Source organism: Ostrea edulis, chromosome 2 (genome assembly GCF_947568905.1).
Source record: "Ostrea edulis chromosome 2, xbOstEdul1.1, whole genome shotgun sequence".
Classification (NCBI taxonomy): domain Eukaryota; kingdom Metazoa; phylum Mollusca; class Bivalvia; order Ostreida; family Ostreidae; genus Ostrea; species Ostrea edulis.
Window position 1 is genome coordinate 36,961,437 of NC_079165.1, and position 12,870 is coordinate 36,974,306.

Here is a 12,870-nt window from a genome sequence, read left to right on the forward strand (position 1 = left end):
CAGTACTTCACCACATTCATGTTCATTAAAATATAAATTCTGTTTACACGTTACATAGAATACAAAATTGAATTTTTACCTGAGGAGGCAAGTGACTTCAAAACCTTCCCAAGTTCAGATGAGGTATTCATAACCAAACATTCTTCTTTGCCAATCAATATCTCAAATTCTTCCTTTTCACAGAGATAGAAACTTTTCTGACGTTCATTCCTTTTTCCTTCAAAAGACTGGTACATTTCATTATGCAATGGTAGCAACTCTATGTCATTTAAATCAGAGAGAATTCCATCACTGCAGGAGTAGATGAGGAGGTGTCCTTTATCTCTGGCCCCTAACTGTTTATATCTGTAATCCCTTCTCAGAATATTTCTAGTTTCTCTGGGATCTGTACATTTCATTCTTGGACATATATTTCTCCAGAAATGAAAAAGGTCCTCATGTCCCTGAAGGATGATGACTTTCTTTGTATTTTTTTCAAAAAAGCCAATAACAGTATTTTTTACATCCTCATTTGTGTTCTTTGAGAAGATAGAGTAATATGCTTCTTGAGTTTTGATCCATTGTCCTTTATGTAAGCATGGTATTTCTGACTGTAGAACATGGTTGTGTACTTCAGTTCCCACACATGCCCAGTGGTTCTTCACAGCTGACATTCTTGGGATATGATGATAAAACATCTCTAGATAATTTTCGGTTAACTCTGTTCCTAGCGAATCATCTTGCCATGCCTTCAAAAACTCTCTGTAAACTATCGGCAAGATTTCTTGAACCATCAATAAATTCCACAACATGTCATTTTCTAGATGTGATTCGCTAACTACCTGGTCTTGAGATGGCCATTTTAAATGTTGTCTGTTACTGTCTAGAGCAAAATATCCATTAATGTGAACAGGCAATCCAGTGGAACTTTCATTTCCAAAAGGGAGTGGCAGGAAGCAAAATATTTGACCAGAGGGAATAGCCTCATCAAGTCTAGCAGCAATTCCAATGTATGGTCTGTACTTTGACCTCTGATTTCTGATTAGGCTTGCCAATTCGTTGTTCATGCTCCCAGTGTGAAAATATTGGATAATAAGCCATTTTTGACTTGTTTCTATTTCATCCATTTTGACTTGGTATGTAACTATACTTTTCATCCATACTGGTCCACAACACAAAATCCATTTATCATCATCAGCCATTTTTCCCTCAATATCTTTAATTTTTGTTTTGTACAGATCCCTGTCTTTTCTGGCTATCTCAGCACACCTTCCATCTAATGCAACTGAATACTCTGTTTCACAGTTTCCATTGTTAATTTTGTAAACTCCAATATTTTCAACAGAAGTCAAAAACAACAGTTCAGAACCAATTTCTTCTTTGAAAGACTTCATAAGCTCTGCAATTTTGTCAAGTGTAGATACATTTTCTGACAATTCTGATGGTGAGTTCCGAAGGGGAAACCAGAATAGAGTCCCTTTGAATTCCCCACTTCTGATTGTTTCTTCGCTAATTCCAAACAGGTTATATAAAGGCTCAAGTCCTCTTGGACCACAAACATCTTGGTGCACATAATCTGCTATTTGTGCAAAACAACAAACCTTTTGGGGATCTTGAAGTTCACATAATGGGTCAATGAACAGTATTGTTCTTCCACTAACAGCACACACAGTATCTGAAAAAATAGAATTAGTCAATCTAAAACCTAGTTTATCATAAAACACTGAATGTTACAAGTATTGAGCATCTAAATGAAAACTATGCAAAAGAACGCTTTTCTTCAATCACTTAAAATACAAATAACAGTTGGGTACACATGGCATTGGCTGAAGACTTGTGGATGATTATTCCTCAATATTACCAAACATCACTCACAATATGTTGGAGTTCCCATGGGCACAAATTGTGCTCTTTTGTTAGCTGATCTGTTTTTATATTCTTATGAAGCAGAATCTATTAACAAATGTTTGTAAAACCTATACCCCCATGGTGCAAAATTGAAATTAAAGGGTAATTATACACATGCATCTGATAGTAGTGCCAAACCAATTCAAGATATTGAGCAGACAATATCTTCCTATGTGGTCCAGAGTGGATTGACCATGTGAACTAAAAATCATTAGGGGTCATGCACTCCTTATGCTGCACCAGTATACCACGTTTGGTGTCAATCAAGCAAATAATTCTTAAAATATAGGAGAAAATATATTACTATCTCCAGTTTGTATCTCCAGATTTTCAATTAATAATCGTTTTTCTATGATATTTGAAATATATATATTTCATTCAATATTATTTGTTTAAACCTTCTGCACCACCATGAATGTTAACATAATTACGTTCTCTATATGAATACTGCATAAATGAACCGAATCAGTCATTCATGCATTATTTTTCATCTACATTTAACTGCAAACTACAATAAAACTGGCCCTAACCTTGGCACTGAAACATTTTTTTAAATGCTCATGTAAAACTGTATTGAACAAAAAAAGATGCATGATTTGTTTTATTTGATTACATACTGAGCAATCACCCGCCTTAGTTTTGAAAAAGTTGAAAAGATTTAACAAGAGTACCGCAAATGGTACAATATACGCCCGTCGGACAGTGAAATTCAACCTGGAAGCATATTGTACACTCTGAATTGATACAACACACATTCTGAAGAGAAAGCCTTAAAGTGGGTCATGGTGCACCAATCCATCTGACATGTGAACTGAGTATGTTTTTCTCTGAGAGTGAGGTTGTGACAAAATGTCAGTGTAATATCTATCTATGATGATAAAAAGTCCAGGAAACCATTTGATCTACTTTTAGCCCTAAAGCAAGTCATGGTGCATAAATTAAGTTAATTGAAATGTTTGAAATGTGATCTGACTGTGTATTTCTCTGAAAGGGAGGTTGTGATTAAATTTCAGAGCAATACCTGTGACGATAACAAAAACAAATCTGGAAAACTGTTTGACCTACTTTTAACCCCTAAAGTACTGTAGGTCATAGTGTGTAAATCCAGCTGAAATACTAACTGCACTTGTCATCCTCCGTGAGGAAGCCTGTTTCTATAAATCAGGGCAATACCTGTACCCATAATGAAAAAAAGCCCAGAAAACTGTCCAACCTATTTTTAATCCAAAAGTAGGTCAAGCATGGACCAATCCAGCTGAAATGCAAATTGAACTTGTATTCCTCCGAGAGGAAGCTTTTCACTAAGTATCAGGGCAATACCTGTATCCATAATGAAAAAAGTCTGGGAAACTGTTGAAAAGATGGACCAATCCAGATAAATTGCAAACTGAACTTGTATTCCTCCAAGAGGAAACCGCTGACTACATTTCAGGCCAATATCTGTACCCATAATGAAAATAAAGTCCGGAAAACTGTTTGATCTATTTTTAGTCCTAATGTTGGTCACAGACGGACCAATCCAGCTGAAATGCAAAAGGAACTTGTATTCTTCTGAAAGGAAGCTTATATGTAAATTGCAGGGCAATATCTGTATCTGTAACGAAAAAGAGTCTGGAAAACTGTTTGACCTTTTTATAGCCCTAAAGTAGGTCAAGGATGGACCAATCCAGCTGAAATGCAAACTCACTCTTACAATTCTTTAGGGCGAAATTGTGACCAAATTTCAAAGTTGTACATGCATCCGTTACGGAAAAAAAGTCCAGAAAACATTACCCTAGACGGACGACCAGCCAGCCAGACGCACGGACAGCGCCATAACATAATACGTCCCGTCTAACGACGAGCGTACAAAAACTTGGAAGGGCTTGAAAACAGTAGTCTGGTTGAAATATCATTTTCTACTTTCATGTTCAAAAACATGATTTTGGCAAATGCACAGATTTTTTTTCTGTATATAATCCCTGCCAATTTTGATAGTTACATGTACATACATGCATATACATGATCAATCCATATAAAAATGGTACATGCAAAGAAGTGAAAGTAAAAGAAAATTGTGTTTCCAACTAAAATCTATCATTATAAAAAAAATAAATTCAAAAAATAAAATGAAATTCTTACCAACCTACCCTATTCTTCTAGGGAGTGTAACCGGAACCACACATATTTCATTTGGCCTTATAAATATCAATAGCACTATTTAAGGAGATGTTATTTCTGTTTACACATAAACACTATATATACTGAATTTGAGGCCCTCCGGGATCATGAAATTTACAGTTTTGGAAGAGGCCTTCCTAGCCTGTTCTAAATCATTATGCATTTAGTTTTTCTTACACATGTGGAGTTCTAGAAAAGATTTTTTTTAAAAATTGGTCAGTTTTAGGTAGTTCTTACCCTGCCCCTAAAGTCCCAGGGGTGCAGAAATCCTGAAATTTACAATTCATGTCCCCCTTGTTCCAAAGATACGTCATACCAAATTTGAAAAGAATCGGAATGGTATCTATCAAGAAGTTAAAAATGTTCAATTGTTAATACAGGACGCTCGTTGACAGACAACAACCAATTGCAATAGCCTGCCAGGGGCCTGTTTTACAAAACAACTTACGACAAAGCCTCAAGTCTTAAATTCTATTACACAGTTATTACTTTGATAATGAATTAAGTAAAACTTTTCTAAGGCTTAATTTTCAACATCTTTGTTTTAAAATGTCGCATTTGGGGTGAATGATCTTACAATAAACTGGTAAATTCCAGTATGTAAGTCGTAAGTTCTTTTGTAAAACGCGCCCCAGAATAGGTCACTTGAGTTTACTCAGGTGACCTAATAAACCGGAATCAGGGAAAATGTGTATTCAACAGTTCGATTTATATTCAGACTCAACAAATCATAGTGCAACATATGTTGAATTACTATTTTTCTTATGAAATGCTGGTAATTATATATGTATAGAACCATATTATTCCTTTTCAAAGTGGAAAAGAGGGGGTATTTTATTCAGTAGAAATATTACTACTCTACTATACTCTTTAGTAGTAAATTAATTTAAAAAGTGGAAGGAAGTGCAGCCAGCTTTGCATTTGAAGATAATGATAAAATTACATTTGTCAAAAAGTGGCGGGTCCCATATCACAGGCTGATATGGGGTCACTAAGGCAGTTATGACATATGATATGGATTTAATCATACTAATCATAAACATAAATTTTTTAAGGTAAAAATCATCAACTTCAAGTATATTTAGCTCATTAATACACACACTTACACATATCCTTCAGATTTTGTAATTGTCTTACAGTGTATATGTGGATATAATAAAACCTTACTTTGCAAAATTTCCTCCAGATCAACTTTCGTATTCTGGAGTAATCAACCTTAATTACTCAATTGTTTCAGTATGTGATTGGGTAAATGAAACTTTTATTTGTATGATTTCAATTACATGTATGTATTACCTGTTACATGAAACACAGATTTGAATCCAATTCGAAATTTTCCAACCTTGAGTGGATTGTCTTGTTTGTTGCTCTTTCTGACCATTGTAATTCCCTCCCAGTCTTCCTCCTCAAATATTGCGTCATTGTAGAAGCACAGAGCAGGACCCTGAGAATGAAATAATGTTAGATAAATGGGTGGATGTTTAAACCATAATTATTTCAATTGTAAAATTAGTATCAGTAGAAATTACTGTAACATCATGAAATAGTGAATCAGAAAAGAATTCGAAAACATCAAACAAAAGTACCACAAACAGTATATAATGCGACCTTGAAAATGTTTACATAGGGTGTTTTTCATAAGCCATAATTTGTAGAAATTAGCTTCATTTAGTATCAGGCTGTGACTTTCGTTGCATAATATGAATAAAGGGTCTTAATTACATGTAGCTTAAACTGTGACAGGAGGCAGATACACAAACCAAGAGTTCTGTGTGCAAAATGTTTCCCCATATTTGACAAAGTTCAACAACCACATACAAATACTCTGTAAAACAGGTCCTCACTTGAAAACTGTGGAAGGAAAAATAAAATCATGTACTCTCTATGTGATATTTTCTAAATAAAAAATCACTAAATTCAACGGCACCTGTGATGTTCTTAAAATTCGAAAATCATAAACCTTGCCCACACACACATCTTCCATACCCATCAAATACTCTGTAAAATAAGAAGGTCCTCACTTGAAAACTGCAGGAGGAAAAATAGACAAATCATGTACTCTCTATGCAATAATTCCTCAAAACTGACTAAGTTCAATGACCTGTAATTTTCTCAAAAATTTAAGAAAATCAAAACCTTTTCCACATGCATACCTTAAATACCCATTTAAGCACTTAAAATTTTGTAAAATAAGAAGGTTCTCACTTGAAAACTGTGAGAGAATTTCATCGAACAATATCCTTATAATATTTCCTTAAAACAAACCAAGTTCAACAACCCGTGTTTTTTCTCAAAAAAGAAGAATATTAAAATCCTTGCCACATGTACATCTTCAGTATCCAATTACAAACACTCTGTAAAACAAGATTGTCCTCACTTGAAAATTGTGGGAGGAGTTAGCCAGACAAATCAATAGTACCCCCCTATTAACAATCATTTTCAAAAAGGGGCACAACTCCTGCAAGAGAGGTCAAAATTGCAATATGATCTAAAATCATCCACAAAGAAGCTACATGTACATAGCAAGTTTCAGCTTGATATGTGACAGAGCAATTAAATTAGAAACAGAAAACCCTGGACAGACAGACCGACGGATGTATATATACATGTACATACGCAAGTACAGACATCACTGTACCATAAAGACGTTTAAAGACGGCCATATAAAAAACTTTTACTTAACATAGTCACCATGACCTAGGTTAAATGACATTGATTCAAGGTCATAAAACGTTGTATAGTCATAACCAACCCTAAGTGTAAAGTACCGATGCATGTTTGTACATGTTGTTTTAAGTCCCATTTGAGAATTTTTCATTAATGTACATATGTTACCAGCAGTTGGTGAATGCCACAAATTTTGACTGATGCAGTAAAGGTTCTGAATCATGCCAACACCTACTTCGACACAGGACTCCATTTTCAAAGTCATATCTGAAAGACACGACTTTCACTTCTAATGCTATAGGCACAAGATCAAAAGGTCACTACGTTTAGGGTTTCACCTTGTGCTGTGACTCCTGGTTTCTAAGTGACAGCCCTAAGCAGTAAGCTACAGCAACTGACGTACACAAAGTAATAAAAGTAGATGTTCAGGTGTAAAGAGTATCATTAGATACTAGCTGTAGATTCCTAATTTAATGCGAGTGCTTAATATTGCGAAATGACTCCCCTTACGGAAATTACATATAGAAAGTATACTTGACTTATAAAAAAAGTATACTTCACTTATACTTCAAGCATAACAGTTATACTTGTGCATGGCTACAAAAAGTATACTTCAAGCATAACCCAAGTATACTTCAAGTATTAGTTCTACTTCAGTTATGCTTTTTTCTGAGTTATTCATCAAGTATATTTGACTTATAAGTCAAGTATTTTTAAAGTATACTTTGAGCTGAAGGGGGTAACTGCATGAGTTATACTTGGGAAAGCTAGCTGTACTTAGTTTATAAGGCAAGAAGTAAATATTTAAGTATATAAATCTTGAGTATAACTGGAGTATACTTCAACTATACTTGTGTAAAGTATACTTGACAAACTAATTTGCATATAAAATCAAAATACTTGAAGTATACTTCAAGTATAGTAAAAGATATACTTTTCATATGTTTGGGAGTATACTTTAAGTGCTTGTCTCAGATAAAACCATGCAAAACAGTCCAGAAGCACATGTTACCAATCCTTGTGATATTTTACATGGAGAATCACCTATGGGTTCTATCTCCATTTACAAAATATTTCAGTGAACTATCCATGCATGTTCTTTTTATACAGCGCCACCTATTCCAGACATATTGGTCTTAATTTTCAAGCCAAAATACAGCTTTTTCAGCTATTTTCGATACCCGAAATATAGATAACTGAGATAGGCAGTCCAATTCTGGACAGACTTAAAAAAGTACCTCCTCTATGCTATAAATCAAACTTAAAATGAGGTGAAGATATTTTATCATAATCGAGTACCGATGCCTTTATTATGGGTACCCCCCAAAAATAGCTGATTCAGCATTTTTTCCTTATGTTCGGAGCCATCAGTCTTCCAAGGTAGGCCAAGTTTGAGGGTTTTGTGTTCATTTAGTAAAAGCTCTGTCATATATGGCCAACTCATAAAAATATTGAGCTCGGCAAATAATATTGTCCATTTCGTCAAGGGATGCGAAGAGACTACCATTAGGAAATCTGACAAAGTCGATAAAATCCACCACACAATGAATTTCACATACCATACCAACAATTATATCAATACCAAAGGAAGAAACATTCTCATTTTAAGAAAATTTTAATAAATACTAATTTTGAAATTGGTAATTCAAAGTATCTTATACAAATCATAGTAATTATACACCAAAACTGTATTGATATGCACAATTTCAAAATAATCCACATGTTTGACCACATAAATCTGATCCCCTGATCGTTAAAGATATTTATGTTACTCCAACTCCTTTAACCAAGTGTCCTAAAATTTAATAGGGGTTATGTACTAAGATACATCAGCCTGCCTTAGGAAACCTATACAGAAAAGTCTTTTCTAATACCATGTCTGTCTATGAATCAACTGAGAGATAGACCAATATGTGCAAAGGAATACAACAATCTTCTTTCAAGGAGAGTTAAGGTGGCTCACTACAACTTAAAGAGTTTTTCAAATCAGCACAAAAATGATTTCATCATGAAGGATATGATGCATCATATGTATATACATGTATGTCAAAAAGGCAGACAATGAGCAATTTTGGATAAAAATAGCATGATTTTAAAAATTAATATCATTAACTATGAAAAACAGCCTATGGCGGATTTGAACTCAGTATCTAAGGTTCACCAGCCCAATGCTTTATTCACTGAGCCACAATGCTAGACATACAACCAAATCAATCGATAAAAACAATTTCACAAAACATTCAAATTGCTAACTTGTGATATGAGCCTTGGTGTAATGAGCTACCTTAAATATCTTGTAGATGAAACAATCTACAAAGATTTTTTTTAACAATGTACATAAGATTTAAAAATCCATAACAATCAAAGCTGTCTAAATGTTTGAGGAATCTTGTAGAATTACTGAAGTAGAAATAGATACAGTATAGTAATATATAAATTTAACCTCATCCCTGAACATGGACATAATGATTATTTCATGAGATTGACTTTTGTGCAAGATGTAACATGTGTAACATAATAAAAACATCATTTGCATGAAATGTATTTGACCTTACATGTAAATGCGACCTTAAACATGGCTTTCATTCATTGGGTTTCTATCGATCTATTTGTAAAAAAGAAGTGACTTTGAATATGGGCTTTACTTTCATTAAATTTTATTTACCTTGATTAAGCTTCAGTCCTTCACTACATGTTTTATGTTTTGAAGGTAAAACATAAAACAATGATATCAAATAAAAAAAAACAAATTTTCATCCACTAAGTTTTAACAACCTTTAACCTATCTTATGGAGCATTTTGAGAGAAAAATTCAGTTCTTTACAAAATCCTTGCATTATGTTTAATGACAATGGGGCCTAAAATGAAAATTACTGTGTTTCCACTGTTTTGAAATTATACCTCCTACCCTAGAATTTAAAATAAAATATATATTGTTAAAGAGATTTTTCAATAAACATTGTTTTGAAGTTCACACTTGTACTAATTTCAAAGTAATTAATACCAAGCATATCTAAAAGTACCATTAACTGTAAAAACTGAGCCCCTCAGATCAAATATGTTAATGTACCTGTAACTTTAAAAATATAGATTGTGATTAGATTGTCTCTTAGTGTTCTTTTGAAAATAAAAGTTTGAGAAAAAAATTATAATGTATATTCTACCAGCCTACTTCAGTTTTGACTTACATGTTAACAGAAACAAAAAAAATTACATTTTTAGTCTGATTCATAAAATTAAATACATGCGATGTGTATATAATAGACAAATATAATGTAATCCCATCATGTATTATACCATAATCTATAACAATTGTAGAATTAAGAAATATTGATGTACACAGCATTATAGTACATGTACATTGTTGACAAGGTCTCTTCTGATACTGAACATTGCTATCAGATCCATAACTATACTTCAGATAATGTTCATCTATGTGCAGATTTTCCATTGCTTCTAACGTGACACCTTGGACACTCATTCACAGTTTCTTTGTTTTGTTTGGTTCATTCTCTTACACTATAAGTAAAAATCATACATTTAATGAAAACTTTCTCTGAAAAGATAAAATTGTGTGTGTGTGTGTGTGGGGGGGGGGGGGGGGGGGGGCTATTATATACATATATGTATATACATACAAAACACTCTGTAAGACTTTCATTGTCAGAATAAGGACAAAAAGACAGCCAGACATGCTAAAAACAAATTCTTGGATAATTATGATTAATAATTAGAATTCACATGTAATTCATTTTTACAACATTCTGAATGTAAAAATATATTTAGATTATCAAACACAAGAAGTACATTTCAAAACAGGTTCATTAATAAGCAACAAACAAAGGGAAAATAAGTTATCATTTTCAGACCATACATGTATATGCTAGTTCAGGTTTATTTCATCAGTTGGGCATCAGATTGAAAATCAATTTTATAAATGTAGAATTAGTACAGGATATGCATTTATTTTACCTACTTGTATATCATCCTCAATGCTGGTAGGTACATTCAAACATGCCAAAGAATTCCTCAATTTGTTTGAGCATAATGCTGCATTGCTTTATACCTTGCAATAAAGTAAAAAAAAATTCCATTAAGAATTTTCTTACAAAAAGGGATACAGTACTGTGATAAATGGTAGGTTGTAGCAAATTTGGTATATGACATAGTTATATATGTTTGTAGGTTTATGTTATTATAATTTATGCCTTTAGATTTGACTACATACACTTGAATGATGTTATACCTCAGACAGTAGTGTGCAGGAGCAATATGAATTTGATATCAGGTGTTCAGATCAGATGATATACTGCTACTATTCCTTGATCCTGACATATTTTCAGTTACCTACTTTCCGCATCATGTTTCATGGCGGGTTAATTGTTCAAACAAATGCAAAAACAAAAGCAGTGCATTAAAAAGGTTTACACTACACTTGTCCTTGAATGAATGTATTATTCAATGACCGGAAGCAAATTACTCATATTTCCTGTTCAGATTTTTTCCCACCTTCTGTGGGAATTGGAATTTTTTCCTCTATTCTTTCTCAACCACCCCCACTCCTAATCACTATTGAAATAATGGAATGTGACTGGCTTTTAAAATTTGGAATAAATTACAGATCTTTAATCTCCTTTTCTTACTGTCTGAGTGTTAGACAAAAAACGTCCCTGGCTCTGAAGATTTTATAGTTCCTATGGAAGGTCTCTAATACTGTATAACACTACTTGAACATTTCCTCAGTGTAGACATACATATCCATTTTTCCACCACCTAATTACTGCTACAAAACCCACAGATTTGGCATCACACTTTATAAAAAACATTAAAAAACCCAGCCAATATTTTTCGGGGAGCCGGAGCCGGGAGTGGGACATTACACAAATTTATGTAAAGTTTCCTTACCAGTTTCAACCTGAACTGCCTCCCTTGACCGATACCAAAACATTGGAGATGCACCTCAATCTGTCTTCGCCTTTCTGGAAGAGCAATTGTCTAGAACACTGCATTTGTCCGTGTTTTTTTCCAATATATGCCGTAATGGTATCGTTGTTTTTGACATATTTAACTGTCCGGTAACACATAAAACTCTGGTCCGGTACAGAATCAATAAAGATATTTCGAACCGTTGGATGAACATAGGTGTGCAGAAGTATCCTTCTTACAATCAATCAACGATGAAGTGTCAGAATCTTAGAAATTATGACCAAAATTTCCACAAATAAAGCTATTATCTCCAAAACATTTGCAAAAATTACAAGTCAGGCGATGTCAGCATTTCTCGTATACCTTTTGAGACTCCTTTTTTGAAGAGTTACACGGGAAATCCCCATTTCGATTTATACAGAAGAAGTGTATTTATTATGTTTCTTCGACCTTTTTTTTTTTTTACTATTTCCGAGCGTAGAAATGATAATATACATGTTTTTTCATGAGTATTATAAAATATTGTTTAGAAATCGTTAAAAGAAACGGTTTTACAACCAAATTAATTTTCTTCAAATAAGTCAGAATATAGCTACTATTTATGGCAATTTTCAGCTACTTCTCATTATTTGCCAAGCTCCATAATATAATTCTTAATATATCCTAAGTATCTAAAAAAACATGGAAATACTACCAATTAAAATAGTTGTCTACCTTACACGATACAGGTGCTCAAAGTTGACTAACAATGAACATCTCAAATTGTAAGCCATGTTTGTCGCACCCCCCTTTTAATGTGTCAAACATGAAAAATCATCCAACAGTCGCAAATGATACATTAGACTGTATATTTCACCATATCATTAAGTTTTAATTCATAAAACTGATATTAACTAATTCAATTTATCGCAAAAATGGGTAATTTTAAACCATTTTCAATGTAGGGAAGCTATGGATTGACCGAAATGCAGTTTGCTCGTGTTACTATAAATAGAATGAACTTGACCTATATTTTGGTCTCACGATTGACTCACTTTAGACCATACATCAAAAAAATATCATCATTGTTGGAAAGTTTTGACCCCCCTTCTGGAATATTTTTCTGATTTTGCCTGTTTTTCTCTGAGACAAGCACTTAAGTATATGTAATTTTTGTAAGGGTCATATACGACAAATCGCATGCACATGAATTCGCACGTTGTCTGTTCAATGAGAGTACTTTCATGTATT

The 12,870-nt window shown here is 33.5% G+C and overlaps 1 pseudogene; it reads right to left on the reverse strand.

The window, feature by feature from the left end:
* LOC125679281 (sacsin-like) overlaps window positions 1-12,870 on the reverse strand; it is a 50,717-nt pseudogene that overhangs the window by 16,461 nt on the left and 21,386 nt on the right.